The sequence below is a fragment of the Canis lupus genome, chromosome 15 (assembly GCF_003254725.2).
Source record: "Canis lupus dingo isolate Sandy chromosome 15, ASM325472v2, whole genome shotgun sequence".
In the NCBI taxonomy this organism is placed as follows: domain Eukaryota; kingdom Metazoa; phylum Chordata; class Mammalia; order Carnivora; family Canidae; genus Canis; species Canis lupus.
Genome location: NC_064257.1, coordinates 4,453,457 through 4,470,186, shown reverse-complemented (window position 1 = coordinate 4,470,186; position 16,730 = coordinate 4,453,457). Strand labels below are relative to the sequence as shown.

General features: G+C 53.9%; 1 long non-coding RNA gene across 1 annotated transcript; it reads right to left on the bottom strand.

Moving 5' to 3' along the window:
• Positions 1–2,252: 2,252 nt before the first annotated feature.
• LOC112642229 (uncharacterized) lies at positions 2,253–16,286 on the bottom strand. Its single transcript, XR_003125100.3, has 3 exons — positions 16,017–16,286; positions 11,055–11,129; positions 2,253–4,047 (listed from the first exon to the last, which is right to left on the bottom strand). It is a non-coding gene; the product is annotated as an uncharacterized LOC112642229 (long non-coding RNA).
• Positions 16,287–16,730: the final 444 nt, after the last annotated feature.

The window sequence follows — 16,730 nt, the reverse complement described above, 5'->3', positions numbered from 1 at the left end:
GGGGGTGAGGGGTGAGCCTTCGGTGCTCCCAGGCCAGAGCCCCCACCCCCCACCCCTGCCACACTCAGCTGCCTCTCCCGCCAGCGCACAGAGAGCGTGGCCTGCACTGGGGCCCGTGGATTTCCCTGGAAGCGGCCCCTAGCTCACCCCAGGCACCCCGGGCGCCCAGCTGCTTGCGCACCCGCAGTCTCCAGGAAGTGCCTGCCGAGGGAAGCGCTATGGGTGAGGCATGACCGGGCCACGTGTGCCACACTTGGCAGCCTCTGGGGCAAAGCTGAAGGCCGTGTCCCAGGATCTGTATTCTCCACCCTTGTGATGCTCAGCTTCGAGACGTGGGGAAACAATTTGAAAATTGAAATTGCAGGGCAGCCCGGGTCGCTCAGCGGTTTAGCACCGCCTTCAGCCCAGGGCCTGATCCTGGAGACCTGGGATCGAGTCCTACGTCGGGCTCTCTGCGTGGAGCCTGCTTCTCCCTCTGCCTGTGTCTCTGCCTCTCTCTCTCTCTCTGTGTCGGTCATGAATATATAAATAAAATCTTAAAAAAAAAAAGAGGAAAATTGAAATGTGCAGTCCTCACTCGACTATGGGGTGGAGGTGCCAAGTCCCTGAACAAGGTAGGCAGCTTTCTCGAGCCTTGGTTTCCTTTGGTGTGAAATGGGGATTATAATACGTGGAAGGTGCTCCCCAAAGCCCGGGGATGCTGACTGCCACCTTCAGCCTGTCTTGGCCTCTGATATCTGAGTGTAGGGAAACAAGAAAAGGGACCTGTCCCAACTCGGGTTAGATCCCGTGACTGCTTCGCTCAGACATCTCAGAGCCCAGTGAGAGGAGGTTTCCAGCCAGACCAGAGTCTGTAGGTCTTAACCGGAGTGTATATCTGGCTTGAGCGCCGCTGCTACCTGACTTGGTCCTCCCTTCACTCCTCCAAGATGAAGGCAGCCTGGCAGGCGGCTCTATGGGACTGGGTGCCAGACGGTGACCTGTCCCTCTCTAATGATGATGCTCAACTTTACCTCTTACTGCCTCTCTTGGGACATTGATTTGGTTCACAAACAGTCACGAGGCACCTGCCATGAGCAAGCTCCGCGCTGGCCCTGGGAACAGAGCAGAAGGGGACGGACACGTCCCCACCCTCCTGAAGCCTGCCTCCCAGTGGAGAAGGGTAGAGGTTTTGGGGTGGAGACACACAGGCTGCTGAGGTCGGTGAGGTCTGTAGGTGCTCAATCCTGAGGCCCAGAGTTTTGGGATGCCCACTCCTGAAAGTGAATGTCCACCTTTAAGTCTGACCCCGCAATGCCAACCTTTCAAGTCTCTGGGAGTCGGTGAACACAGCTCTGTGCGGTGTCTGGTATGGCCCCAGGTGCATCCGGGGTGCTCTGTAAGTTGGACATCCCCCCTCTTTGTCCAGACACAGGTCTTCTGGTGTCCCTCTGCCTGTGTCTCCCCATCACTGCCCTGATTTTCAGGTAGGACAAGACACAAGAGAGGCTTTTTTGTGTTCAGGGCCGAAGGTGAGACATTTCTTCTTTTGTAAAAGACCTATTTTTTTGGGGGGGGGGGAGCAATTTTAGGTTCAGAGCAAAATTAAGAGGAAGGCACAGAGATTTCCCAACACCCCCGGCCCTACACATACACAGCCTCCCTCAGGGCTGGTACATTTGTTACCACTGATGAACCTACACCGAAGCATCCTTGTCCGTGGTTTACCGTGGGGTTCACCCTTGCTGGTGCAGGCCCTATGGGTTTGGACAAATGTGTATGTATCCGTCATTATAATATCAGTATGGAACCTTTTTGCTGCCTTGAAAATCCCTGGTAGGTGAGCCACTTCTTTGGGTTCAGGGACAGCCTGCTGGGCAGTGTAAGAGGAGGACAGAAAATGCCTGGGGCTGTCGGGGGGGAAGGTCTGCCTGGTGCATCCTAGGCCCAGGGGGGCAGGGCCCAGCCTGGGGGCTCCTTGGAGCAAGCCACAGAAGGGTGACCTGCGTAGACCCGAGCGAGGGAACATAAGTCAGACGAAGCAAGAAGAAGCGACAGCATTTGTACCCGACGTCCCACCCCAGGGCCAAAGCATCCCTTCCTTGCTGGGTAGCCCAGCCAAGTGGCTCTTAGGGAACCGACGGGACCCCAGCTCGAGACCCTCAACCGGCAAAGTGGAGCATGGCATTGTTGTCCATCATAAAAATCAATGGTTCTTTTGCTAAGTGGTCAATATTTATTTGGCTTTAGCATTGTTTAATTCAATGCATCAATTAAAGATAGTGTAATGTCTGCTCTGGTCTGCAGCCCCGGCTTCTGTGTGTCGTTACCTCATCTGCTTGAGATCACTCACGTCCTTACGTCTCTGCTCCTTTGTCCCCTTGCATAACTCAAGGACAGGAGTAATTGACGTGAAACTTTTAAAAATTAATTTCGCTGCATATGCCACTGAGGGGGAGCGCAAGTCCTCCCAGCCATTTATAACGTCACGGTGATTGGTCCTGACAAAACAATACCTTAAAAACTCACCAAAGTAAATTATGGCCCGAGCAAATGGCTGCTCCGCGGCAGGGCCGGAGGCTTGGAGGGGAGCCAGGCAAAAACAAAGTAATGTGCTTTTGATATTAATAACAGAGATGATATTGATCTGCAAGCTAGTGTCACTTTTCCACTCTGGCGAGGAGATTGCTCCCGGCATTTAGTCCACTGAAAGCCACTTTCCATGCAGGCCATTTAATTTTGTGAGTCTTTAATTATGTGAAATGGAGTCTAGTTAAAGGGCCAGGTCCCAGTTTTGCCGGGCGGAGACGTGGGCTGTGATTCAGGAAGCTGTCAGAAATGAATATAACTCAATTCTTAGATCTGCAAATGCAGTTGTCTTTCCAAATGTTTATTTCATGCCTGCACTCCTCTGGCCCGGTGCCACTGTGCATCAGGACAGACACAGCCTCTGATTACAGGACCACATTTTTCAAAGGACCTGAAGTTAATGTGCCTGTTTTCTGCATAATAAAAGTCATAACTCACGGGGGCCGTCGATGCCTCTCTCCCGAAAGGGGGCCTGGACGGGCTGCGGGAGGACTGCGCCTCCCAGCCCCGCCACCCGTGTGTCCCGCGGCAGGCCCGATTTTGGACAGTCGATGTCGTGGTGCAGGTGTGACAGGCCGCGGCGGCAGACCACAAGTCAGACCACAGGCCGGTCCGGGGGTCCGATTATGTATCAGATCGTGAGTAGGATCGCAAGACAGACCGGGGAGAAAGCCACATGTCAGACCACAGAGAGGGCCACGGCTCCTGATTGGGGATTCAGGAAACGCCAGCACTGCGGCTCGACGCCTTGGGTTTATCGGCGTGCCCTTCCTCCAGGCAGGCTGGGCCAAGTCTCTTTCTGCCTCTCTTACATGCACACAGACCTCCCCCTATGTGCCCATGTGCTCCTCCAAAGGCACCTTTCCTGTGTGCACATACGTGCTTGTGTAGTTGTGCACACCACACACACACGCACACGCACACACAGAGCTCCAGGCTCTCTCTTGGCCTCCGCCTTACAATTGTTCCTCCTGTTGATTGCTCTGTCCCTTTTCCAGTTAAATCTCTCCTGAAACTGGGCTTGCTATTGCATTTTCAGCATTTCGAGGCAGGTCCCCTGCCTGGGGATCCTGTTCTGTTCTGGCCACCAGCTGCGTGTTCCATGGTAGGTATTCAGGTTGCTCTGCTGTCTCCCTGCCCTGCAACATTCTCCTGGCTTGGGTCCTGCCACTGTATTACAAAGAGTGGCCAGTGTAGAATAGCGGTCTTGGATCTAGAACTCAGCTCTGAGGCAGCCCATCTTCCCCGAACATAGTCAAAACTCAACGGCTAAAATAATCAGGACCACAAAGACAAAACGCACGTTATCCACAGGAAGATGTACCAGAACCTTGCTTGGAGCTCCTTTCTCTTACTTTACCAGTAGTCTTGATGGTGCCTCTTATTGTTTGTTCAGCCCGTAGAGGATTTAGAAGCAGAATGAACAGGTGCAGAGTGGATTCTAGAAGCAAAAGCGCCAAAAGCAGCAGGCAATCACAGCTGAAAGTGAGGGAAGAGAGAAAAACTCTAAGAGCAGACAAAGGAACTCAATGCAGTGAGGTTTTTCGAAGTTAATTTTATAGTATAGTGTGGGGGAAAGAGGTGCGCACCCAAATATATTTCGGAAAGCCTGGGTAAAGGAAAGCCAGAGTGGTTCCTTGGCTGTAGGAGATTTCCGTACCCTTAATATGCTAACGTGCACAGTGCATCTCTAAAGCCAGCAGGGATAGAATTCAATTTTTCCCAACCTTATTTACCCATGAATATCTTTTCTCCCCTAGCCCTTATCCCAGAGGATATTGAGAAGTTAATATTCAACTGAACACACTCTGGGAAATACTGATACACCACGACTGATGTTTGTACTGGTGACTACAGCGGACACTGTCTGTTACTGCAGCCATTGGTTCTGCCCGTAGAAACAGCCATTTGGAGAGCCCCCCTTCCTCAACTTCTTAAAGCACGTGTGGTTTATTTGGGGCCTATTCCTCAACTCCAAGAGTGGGCACATAACCCACGATAAGCCACTCATGACGTTGCATCCTCCCTGGATAGCATAGTTGGGTTTCAGGATAGGAAAGTGGTCAGATTAGAGCTATTGAGATGCTATGGAGCTTTGCAAGGAGTTCTGGATAAGAGACAAGTGAACTGAAAGGCAGAGGATGTGCGGCTTGGAGCTGTGGCAGCCACTCTGTTACCAACTGGCGCCCAAGAAAAAGTCAACATGGAAGATATCAGGGCTCAGAGGTGGAGAGAAATACGATTTGTCTTTTGAGAAGACCACTCTCTGTGCTGTATGAAAATTGGAGTTGGTAGAGGGGTCCAGTGTGGAGACCAGTTGATAAGCAAGTATTGAAAAACCACGAGGGTTGCTTGGATTAGAGAGAAGGCAGTGGAGGTGGTGACGGCTGTTTAGGAGGTGATATACACGTGGAGAGTGACTGGTGGGGATGGAGAAGAGAGGAGGAGGAAGGATGGCTGCCAAGTTTCTGGCTTGCAAAGCTGCATAGATGGTGGTGACATTTGAAAGAGGACTGGGTTGGCTGTGGTGGAATGGGGTGAGCAGAGGACCACAAGTTTATTTTGCTTATTTATTGGATTTCAGGGTGGTTGAGAAATCGAAGTGGAAATGTGGAATAATTCATGGACTAGAAGGTCAGGGGAGAGCCTTGGATTGGAGGAATAAACTGGGGAAACACAAGTTCATGGGGGTAATGAGTGACCCATGGCAATGTCATCCAAGCCTGCGTCTGGGACAGGAAGAAGAAACTTCAAAGGAAATGGGAAAAGAATTCTCTGAGAGGTGGAAGAAAAAGAAGGTTTCAAGTAGGAAAGGATGCCAGCTTATTGAGAGGTCAAGGAAGGTGAAGGCTGGAAGGTGCCCTTTGGATTTAGAGACAAAGAGGTCATTAGTTTCTTTGGACAGAACTGTTGGGGGTGGAGTGAAGGAGCAGAGACATCAGACCATCAGGTGGAGGGATGAGCAGGAGGTGAGCAAACAGCAAATACTAATAGTGAATGGTGGTGAATAGGAAGTGAATACCTACCATGGGTGTCCACTATGGGTAGGTATTCTTCTGAGCACTCTATGTGTATGAACACATTTCGTCCTCATCAACATTTTGAAGTGGGTACATTCATTTCCATGTTACAGATGAGGTAACTGGGGTTAGAGAGGTTAGGCAATTTGCCTGAGGTCACACAGCAGGAAAGGGATGGAGCTGGAATTTCAACCCATACTCCTAACCATTAACTTATATCAAAGGAATTACTTAAAGAAAACTCTTTTAAGCAGTTTCTGTGAAGGAGAGGAGAGGAGAGGGGAGAGACAGAGAGAGAGAGAGAGAGAGAGATCTGTAACCAGAGGGGGACGTGTAGCCAATAGAGAGTTCATGTTTAGATGGGGAGATTTAAATTTTAAATGTGTGGAGAACATACTCTTAAGAGGAAGTGATGGGTACAGAAGAGAGAGAAGAAATCATGGATAAGGCAGGCTCCTGAGAAGGTGGGAGAGAATGGGTTCCAGAACACAGGGAGAGCTAGGAGGAAGGCCCCTTCTAACACAGGACTGGGGAGAAGGGGGACTGATGGAGATAGGTTTGTTGGTGGAATTCCTTGGGGAGGGTCTCCATTTCCTCTGTAAAGAGGGAGGGAAGGGAGGGAGGAGTAAAGCATCACAAAGGTTTGAGGAGATCAGGGAAAGTTTGATACAGTCATGAAGAGCAGAAGAGGAAGCTGATGGAGATAAGCTGAAGAGTCACGGAAAGCTGGTGACCATGCCTTTGTAGGTTTGTGGGCAGCCCAGTGAGAGCAGTGGTTTGGGGTCCACCTGAAACTTGGCATTTTGATTGACAGGTAGAGAAAAGACGGTGGGGAAGCGAGTTTGGGGTACTGGGAGAGTCAGTAAAAGGATGGTATCTCTGCTGGAGCATGGGGGAAGTGAAGAAAGAGAGGGCTGGCGGACTGGGAGAAAGCTAAAGAGGTCGGAGGCTGGATGAAGCTGGAGAAGGATCGTGATGAAGGGCGCAAAGGAGAGGGGAGGGTCTAGTCAGAGAATGGGATGCTTGAGTTAGTGGTGCTGGTGGGAGAACCGTTGAGGTAATGGCAAGGCTGGTGGGAAGGCGTGGGAATGAGCGGCTGGGGGAAGTGGGAGGAAATGTCATTGGAAAGGAGATCAAGGCCCTGAGCAAGCCTGGGTGTTGGGTGGGTATTTCCTGCGGCTGTTGTATTCACCCAAGATAAAGGCACAGCTTAGAGTAGGGAGACTTGAGCTAGGTATCAAAGTCTCCGGTGCCTGTGGAGGCTGGTCAGGACGTCGGCGGCGATGCATCAGTCAATATAAGGTGAAGGGAGAAGGTGGTCCTCCAAGAGGCGTGTTTTTAAATTTAATTTAATTTTTATTTATTTCTTGATGAGAGACACAGAGAGAGAGAGAGGCAGAGACACAGGCAGAGGAGAGCTCCAGCACTGAGCCACCCAGGTGCCCCAAGATGTGGTTTTTAAATACGAGAAGAGGAGCAGTAGCCTTGACTAGCATTGGAGAGCAGGATGGACACACGAGGATAGGACCTAGAGCAAGATAGGACCCTGTCCTAGACCCGGGGTATGAGAGTGCAACCGGCAACCTCTGGAGGGAGTCAGTCGCGAGGGAAGAAGAGGTGTCCTCAAGAGACAGCCTGGTTTCCTTTCAGGCAGGAGGCGGAGGATGCCTGGAGAAGCTTCTCTGGTTGGTCAACACCACCAGTCTGGGGCCCGGGTGGGAGAGCAGAGCAGGAGCAAGGAGCATTATGAGGTGTCAGGTGTCACGAAGACTAGTGGTGGCCCGGGGGCTCACGCTGTGACCCTGGCCACAGGTCCTGGGCACAGAAAGTGGGCCTCTCTGGTCTCCCTGAGGTTGGTTGGCTCCAGGTTTGTTGCCAGGGGACTTGGGGCAAGGCTGCCACTCTAGCCTTTGAGTCCCTGAGGGGAGCTGAGTGGGCCGCTCCCTCTAGATGGGGCATGAGAGCTGCACCTCACCACCCCACCCCCCATGGGTGCCCTGTATCCACCCAGTCTGATTCCTTGTTCTCTGGGTGGTCCCATTAGTGCTTTTGACCCCCCTGAGTGGGAGTTTCAACTGTGGGATTCCTCCCAGAATTCCTGCTCAGCCCCTTAGGAGCCATGGGAATTCAGGCAAAATTGCTTGCACTGTGCCTCAGTCCTCTCATTAGCAAAATGAGGCTATTAAAGCACCTGCCTCCCAGGTTATTGTGAGGATTAAGGTACGTGATGCAAATGACGCGCTGAGTGGTTGTAGCAAGCGCTCAACCATCAGTAACACACCTTCGTGGAGCGCTGTCCACGGGCCAGGTGCCGTCCCAGGACTTTCCGCGTAATAACTCCAGTAATTCTCTGCATTCCAGGGGGTGGGAGCTATTACTTCATCATTTTCCTTTTACTGATGAGGAAACTGAGGCACACAGGCCTAATGCTTTATTCAAGATGGAACCCACCCCTGCCTAGTGGACCTGAGGTCAAGCCAGGTGGTCGGAGCGCAGAGCCCTCACCCTTCAGCATCATGCCCTATGGCCTCTCCCTACACCTCAAACGTCAGCCGTCAGTGACTGTTATCACCACAAAGCCACGTGGCAAAGGTGAATTAACCAAAAGTGGGGACCGGTGCCCGTTCTGAGTTGGCGGGGTGCACAGACCCTGACGCTTCCAGGGTGTCCTCAACCCGCCAGCCCAATCTGTCCGCATCCCCCGGGCTGAGCCCAGCTGCCTCCTGGATGGCTTAGGCTGGGACGTCTGGGCTCTCCAGAAAGGCCCTGGCTGCCTGACCCCGGTCTCCTGTCCACCCAGCCACATCTCCATCAGTCCCCTCTCTTGACACAGCCTCGGTTGGGGTGCTTGATCGTAGGCACTCAAGATTCTTATTAGTTTCCCTCCTTCCTCCTCTCTTTCTGATTCCATCTTGGTGACAATGTCATTTTCTGTCTTTGGGGTCCACCCAAGATTCTTCTACCACTTATCCCCGCAGCCCACCGGCCCTATCCCCTAGGTCTTGGCGTTACCTCCTTGACACGTTCACAGACCTGTGTTTTCTGGAGTCCTGGGTGAGAGCTGGGGATGTCAGGTTCAGGGGCGACGGGTGGGTTCTTAGAGCCTGAGCAGCAGGCCACCCGCCCTCACTGGGCGTGATCCCCCGGGGACAGAGCACAGCAGGTGCATTCCTCAGTGCGTCGCAGAGTAGAACACAGAGTAGAGACTCAATATTTGTTGAGTATTTACTCTGTCCTCCGGATTGGGGAAGAGAAGGGCAGGGCAGGGCATTAATGACATCCTCGCAAGGACTTACGGTGTTTGCCACGTGCCAGGAATTGTTCTAAGTGTTTTACGTCCGTGGGCTAATTGAATTGTCACACCAGCCCTGAGGTGGGTACCTGTATCATCCCCATTTTAGGGATGAGAACACGGACGCGCCATAGGGTAGGGGAGCAACCTGAGGTGTAGGTACCACTGAGATGCAACCGAGCTGGGATTTGAACCCCAGGAGTTTGGCTTCAGGTCAAGGCTCTTGACCGCAACATGCACTTACTCTATTTCTGAACCTTGTATCTAGGGACAGAAGCCCAAGTCCAGCAGCTTCAGCTAAAGGGCATTTGCTGGCTCAGGGTGGGGTCTGGCGCAGGGATGCCAGAGGTTCTGTGATGTCAGTAGGGTTGCCATTCACTCATTCTACTCATTCTCTTGGCTTCTCTCTGCTTTTACCTGTGAGACAGCTTGTGCCCACTCTCTGGCCATGGGGGTCAGGTGCTAGGAAGGGCGCCCCACCAGACAAGGACTGGCTCAACATAGGAAGGGGGTGCTCTGGCTAGGACAGGCCAGGGGGCTGCGTGGGCCCATAAGGCAGGTGTCCCCATGGGCTCCTTTCCTATGCCAGGGTCTTTACACTTTTTATTAACCCTCATGCAGCCTATAAGCTAGGGGTTATTATGCCCATTTATGAGCAAGGAAACCGAGGCACAGACTAACTTCTTTAAGTTTGCACATCTTGGGATGGCACTGCTGAGATTCCAACTCTGGTCTATTAATTCTGCAACTCCATGTTTCCTGGAGCTTCTCAGATTCCCTGGGGAAGCATATCGACCGTGACTCGCCTGGGGTCCCCCAAGTCCCCTGGGCAGGTCCGTGGTCAGAGGATGAAGGCTAATGGGCACCTGGTGGGAGAAAAAGCCAGGTCTCAGCAGGCCAGGGTCGGAACTGGAGGAGATCCCTGGTTGGTTGATGCTCAGGGCCCTGGAGCTGGGGGTTCCCTGCCCTTCCCCGGCCCTGCCTGGCCCCCAGGGCTGTGCGTCTGGGGAGTGGGCACCTCCCTTGGGCCCCTGGCAGGGAGCGAGCAGTGCCTGAGGCAGGAGGCAGGCAGGCATGGTGCGGTCCCTGCCCATCTGGGGAGTGCTTGGTGGCTGGCTGGAACTGAGCAGTGGACGGCGTTTGGACTCGGCAGCGTGCGCCCAGCTCGGAGGCTGCGAGGCAGAGCCGTGAACGCCAACAGTCTGGAGGCAGGCTCCGGAGGGAGACAGGCTCGGGCCCATTTGCTGAGCTCGGTTCCCACGACAGCTCAGCAGACAGATGGACCTGGGGATCCTCGCCGCCTGGGCAGGAGGGTGTACACATGAACAGGAATGCAGGCGCCCCAGTGGGGAGGGATGGGCTGGTGGCCCCTGGAGGTGGCCAGGGTGCTGGTGCTAAGTCAGGGCGGCAGGTACCGAGGCCTGGGCTGGATTGTGAGACAAGCCACATGGCTATGCTGGGCCCCACGGTGACACAGACCCCCGGACCTCGGCCCTGCGCGGCCACGCCGCTGACCCCAGGATTTGCTTGACTGAATCCTGAACCCGAATCCGGGCTAGGCCCTGATCCCCCACCCAGTGCTGATCCCAGACCCAGACCTGAAGATAGAGTCCAAGGGCCTGGCCTCTGGGGAGTCTGAGGAGGGGGGAGGCACAGGGGACCTCGGGGAAGAAGCAGCAAAGGCAGTTTCCTGAGTCAGAGCTGGCAAGGGCTCAGTGCAGGTGGAGCTTTGACCGGACGGTCAGAATTCTCCCCGCAGGACCAGCGTGCCCGTGGGCTCAGAGACTAGCAGCGCCCCAGCAAGAGAGGCGGGCAAAGGCCCAGGGAGCAGGAAAAGGCTGATCCTTTTGGGATGAGCCAGGAAAGGCTTTGGTTGGGGACTGGTAGTGATGATCAAAGTCACCTAATATCGGGGGACGTTCCCTGTTCTTGGCACTCCAAGTGTCCTTGAGCCTAGTTCCGGTCACAGCTCAGTGAGATGTTGGGGTCAGACGCTCTAGGTGCTTGGCCTTGGTCGCCCCTCAGCCTGGGCTCTGCCGGAGGGGTCCCTGTGGCTGCAGGAACGTGCTGCCCCAGAACTGTGTGCGTGTGTCGGACGGGACCGGGGACGGGGTGGCTTTTGAGGATCCCAGGAGCAGTCACAAGGGGCTGCTCTCTGTGGATAAAGAACTCACCTTCCTCTCCTTCAAGAAGGCAGCCATGAGGCAAGCTCTGTACTATGTCCTGGCCCAGGGGTTGGCAAACCTTTTCTGCAAAGGACCAGAGAGTAATTATTTAGGGTTTTGAGGGCCACATGGTCTCTGCGACAACTAGTCAACTGTCGTGGCCAAAAAGCAGTTGCCGACAACACGTAAACAAATGGGCCGGGCTCTAAGGCTTCAACTAGAAGTTCTAGTTATGAAAACAGCAGGCGGGCTCCAGTTTGCTGACACCCGAGAAGTCTCCAGCAGGACCGAGCCCTTGGTGGCTCCCAGGGGTCCCCTGCTTGCTGACCGATCTCTGACGGCCACCTCCCCTTCTCTGCATCATCCCTGGACCCCCTGCTCGAGCTTCTGGATCTCTTCCGGAATAAATAGCTTGCTCTCGAACTCCTGCCTCGGGATCTGCTTGTGGGCGCCTCAAACTCCGGACAGGGTGCCCGTTTTGCAAATGAACACACTGATGCGCTTGGAGGCTGAACGGCATGTGTAGAGTCCCACAAGGAGAGGCAGCACTGCCTTCGTGCATGGCCATGGTCTTTTCCAGAGCCACCAGACTGCTGTCACCCTGGGGAAGGATGTGTCAGCCAGTACGGGTCGAACAACCCCCAGAATGGGTCCCAGGGGTGAGCAGAGCACTTGGTTTATTCATTCACTCTTGCGGGGGGATTGGGCACGAAGGACGAGGGTGTCCTTGTTCTGCTGCCAGGACCAGCAGGCTGGGCGGGGAGTGGGGGCTAAACCCAGGGCCGAATGGGGTCAGTCATCCGGTCCCACCCTCGCATGGATCTGCCCCGGGAGGCCGGTGGGACGTGGATGATCACCACCCAACTACCACATTGCACCTGGGTAAACTCAGAGACGGGGAGGGATTTGGGCTGGACCACACGGCTCGTGCCCGTTCCCGGGCTCCGTGGGCAGCTCCATGGGTGCGGAGGAGGGACAGCACACCTGTGTCTGAGGGAACCAGAGAGAGCTCCACGGCTCTCATGGACTCTCGAGCTTACTCTTTTAACGGCTTCTATGTTTGCTGCCTTGTTGGATCATAGCATCTTGAACGAAAGGGATCAGCTGATCTAATTCCCATTTTACAGATGGAAAAATCCAGGAAGACCGGAGAGGAGAAGGAAGGCATTTCCCAGAAGGTTAGCCAGGAAGGCAGGCCAGACAGGAGCAGGAGCCTCCGATTCTCAGGAAAGCAACATGGGTCCCCGAGTTCCTCCCGAAGCCAGGGGGCATCTTTGACACCCCGATGCTCAGAGGCCAGCTCTTGAGTGGACGACGGGCTCTGAGCCAGCCTGTCCCTCTCCCCTCTGCCGAGGCTCCGCTCTCTGGGCTCCGGCGTGGTCGGAAGACTCCTCCTCTAGTCTGCTCTCGGCAGAGTGCAGATTATCACTCTTGTGCTAATTATTTTTATGATTAAAAGATGATAAATTATTAAACAAAGTCTGAAAAATGTGCCAAGATCTGCTCCGAGGCTGGGCCTGAGAAGTTGCCCCCTTGGCGTCCACGTTAATTAATAAAGGAGGCTCTCCATGGAGAGGAGCCACAGCTGGCACATCTGGCAGCCAGGCAGGGGCTGGCAGAGGGCAGATGCTGGGCAGGCAGGGAGGAAGGAGACTTCCTGGGAGCACCCAGGCTGGGTTCTGGTAACGAAGGCCCCTCCCTCCCTGCGCCCAGCCGAGGACTCAGCAGAGGGCCCTGTGGCACCAGCCTGACATCTGGTCCCTGGAAAGAGTCTAAGACTCTAAGCTGAGAAGCCAAAGTTAACCCCTCAACCCATTTCCGTTTTCCAAATGCAGACTTGGGGGAGGGGGGATCCCAAATGTCTAGAGGAAGGCAGGAGATCAGGATCCAAATCCCCAGCAGCCATTTCTTCTGTGGGTAGTTTTGCGTAGGTCACTGAATGAGGCTCTAAGCCTCTGTCTCCACATCTGTAAAATAAGTGGAAATCACCTCTACTTTGCAGCACATGGATGTTAGGGATATTCAATAAAATAATGTCTATAAATGCACCTAAGCTTGGTCGATGGTCCATAAACAATAGTTGTAAGCCAAAGCTTGGGATTTTTCCTGCTGTGCCATCGCTAGCCATGAAGTCCTGTTCAGCTTAAACTTTTCCGTCCTCAGTTTCTTCTTGCACAAAACGGGGGGTGAGATTTCCTAAATCTCAGTATCAAGGGAGAAACCATACGTGCAAGTCTAACACAGAGTACGTGCTCAGTTAATGGTAGATATTTTATTATAATTGCTTGCGACAACTCCAATACGCTGACATTTCAACACAAGACTTTTCCTGCTAGCCCACAGGTCGTTCCTCTGCCTCCTTCATTGGCTCTGCTTCCCTCTCTGCCTCCGTTCACCGCTGCTCCCATTATGCAGGTGCATTATGCAGGTGCACCAGGTGCAGGTGAGAAGCCAACGACCCCCTCTCTCCACCTCCTCTGCTCCGACCCTAAGGCAAGGTGCCCTCTCGTCTTGCCTCAATGTTCCCAACAAGGTCCGAATAGGTGTCCAAGCTCCGGAAGTTGCCGCCCTGTGTTCTGTGCTCCACAGGCAGCCAGAACGATTCCCTTCAAACAAAGTTTAAGAGGCACAACTATTTACTAAGAAACACTGTCCAATTAAGGTACACCGTGGCGTTTATTTTAAGACCCACATGAAAAACATGCATCTACAAATTGCTGCTCTAGAACCATAAGGCAGTAGCGGGGCCTTGCTGTGGGCTGGGCGCTGTACAAGCCCCTTCAGATACGCTGTCTCATCGGATTCTTACAGCAAAACCAACAAGTACCTTTGAGATAAGTCCGTTACTTCCCCATTTTACAGAGGTGACAGCCGGAGCATGGGAAGATTGAGTAGCTCTCTGTCCAGCCTGTGGACACAGACTCCAGGCTGAAGCCCCAGCAAGCCCTGAAGCCTTGTCTCCCAACAGGAAGTGGAGTGTGAAGCTGTGTGAGAAACCGGCAGTCAGCCTCGTGAAACGGGAAGCACCAGACCTATTTGTTCAGTGGGGAGACTCCCACTGCTGCATTCCCGCAACCTGAGCCTGTCCCCGCTACGTCCCTGTCGTGCCACTTGTCTTCCTGACCCCAAGCAGGTCTTCCAGGGCGAAGCAGACCTACTCTTCTATCTCGGGTCTTGCAAAGCCCAACCATGCTTGAGGCCACAGACTTCTTGTGACCGAGGGAACACCTAGGGAACTTTCCAGCTTTTCTAAAAGGGGTCTGGCTCATCATCTCCTCCTGCCGGGGGTGGGGGGGGAGGTCCCCTAGCTGCCCTCATAGCCTTTAATGCCAAAGCTCTGGAAGTGGCTGAAACCAAGGGGTTAACTTGCTTTCCCTATTAAATATTTACATAAACACGCTCGGGAAGGTGTGTGTAAGTTATCAATAATGCAAGGCCAGCCTAGGCTCGGTGAGAGCTAAGAGACCCAAATTGTATCATCATAATCCATTATTCACATATAATGCGTCTATTCTCTTCCATTAGCGCAGGCAGGAAATGCCCCTGAGTGCTGGGCAGGGCTTTGGAAAGCGCAATAAATGGTGGAGAGACACATGGCAGGAGGGCGGCAGCTGTAGTTAAACAAGTGTAAATTAGCGCCCGGCCGCCTCCCTGCCCGCATCCGGAGCAGCGGGCACACGCCTGGCAGGGAGGGGGTGACATCAATCCTGACGCCCGGCCTGGCCCTCGAGCCCGGGGCCTCCCTGCCAGCCACGAGGGATGCCACACCTTGCAGGGCAGGTGCTCCTGCCCTCCCGGCCTGGGCCGCGCTCTTTGCTGTGCCACTGAATGGTGACCCCCGGCCAGCAGGTGCATCTAACCGGCTGGACAGCTGCATGGTCTGAGGGCCCGGCACCTTCACACAAACTTTCCTCCTGGTCCTCCCTCCTTCAGTCTAGCTCATCACTTCTCACACTTGAGCGCGTGTAGCTGGGACGTACCAGGATGTACGAAAGGGAAGGTATGTGGACAATCGAAGAGATCGCAAGGACAGCTTAGGTCCGCTGCCTTTGCCTTTGCACCTGTTTTTTTAAAAAAAAGTTTAAAGAGATTTTATTTATTTATTCAGGAGAGACACACACACACAGAGGCAGAGACACAGGCAGAGGGAGAAGCAAGCTCCCTGCGGGGATCCCGATGCGGGACTCGATCCCGGGATCCCAGGATCATGACCTGAGCCAAAGGCAGACGCTCAGCCACCCGGGTGCCCCATGCACCCGTTTTAGAACCTGACGCCCATAGGAGATGTGAGTTCCTATACTAGCTGGCTCTGCGGCTCTGGGCAAGTTATTAGCCCCCTGCGAGCCTCAGCCTCCTTATCGGAGTGTGCGGATGTTACCATCTGCCCTGCAGAGCACAGGGGAGGCACGAGGGGAGTTTTAATTTTGAATTCTCTTTTCAGCATTTTCTGGCCACGGGATGTTGGGCAGGCTACTCGCTTCCTTTTTTTTTTTTTTTTTTTTTGGTTTTATTTATTTATTCATTCATGAGAGATAGAGAGGCAGAGAGGCAGAGGGAGAAGCAGGCTCCACGCAAGGAGCCCGACACGGGACTCAATCCGGGGACTCCAGGATCACGCCCTGAGCCAAAGGCAGGCGCTCAACTACTGAGCCACCCAGGCGTCCCAGGTTACTCACTTCCTTCTGTGCCTCAGTTTCCTCATCTGTGAAGTCGAAGCTCATAATAGGATCCGCTTTTTAGTTGGCCTGGCCCCTGCCTGCTTTCCGCTGTGAAGTTGAGCTGGGTGGTGGCTCCCAAGTGCCTTAACTGTGGGTTAGGGTCCGTGCCCTGGCCTGCGTGGAAGTCCTTACCCCCGGGGAAGGTTCTGAGGCAGGCTGCCTGTGGGTCAGCAGCCAGCAGGCGGTCCAAGAAATGCCTCAAAGAGGACGCAGGTGGCTAAACTTGATGGAAGCGGTTCTAGGAGAACCTTACCTGGCGGAGCCTCCAAGCGTCCTGTCGCCCGAGGCGCTTTGTCCGTGACAGGCCCCTGTGCCAAACCAACACACGTGCATTTATTTTTCATTTGTCCAACCGATCGGTGTTGAGTGCTTGGTTGGGCTCGGCACTTCCAGGTGGTGGAGAGAACAAGTCAGACACAGTTCCCATCCTTCTGGAGTGTTTAGCACCTGCGAGGGTAAAAGCAATAGTGATAGTTGTAATAATAATGACTCACACCTACGGAGTACATGGTAATGTGCCGGTCAGGACTACGTGCCTTCCGTACGGCACCTCATTTAATCCTCACGATTCCACGAGGTTGCTATCCTGATTTTATGGGCCAGGCACCTAAGGCTCAGAGAAGTTACGTGACTTTCCCTAGGTCACACGGCCAGCGAGTGGCAGTGGAGACCCTTGAATCCAGGTCTGTCCGTCTCCATCACTTTATTGAGAGAGAGAGAGCGCGTGTGCGCGCTGGTGCATGAGCAGGGGAGGGGTAGAGGGAGAAGCAGACTCCCCGCTGAGCAGGGAGCCCGATGCGGGGCTCCATCCCAGGACCCTGGGATCATGACCAGAGCCGAAGTCTGATGCTTAACCCACTGAGCCACCCAGCTGCCCTCATTATGACTTTTCTCTCTCAAAATTAGCTGCCCAGAAAGGAGAGTCCCCTGGGCTACCTGGGACCTTCTAGAGGAAGGAAGGGGCTGA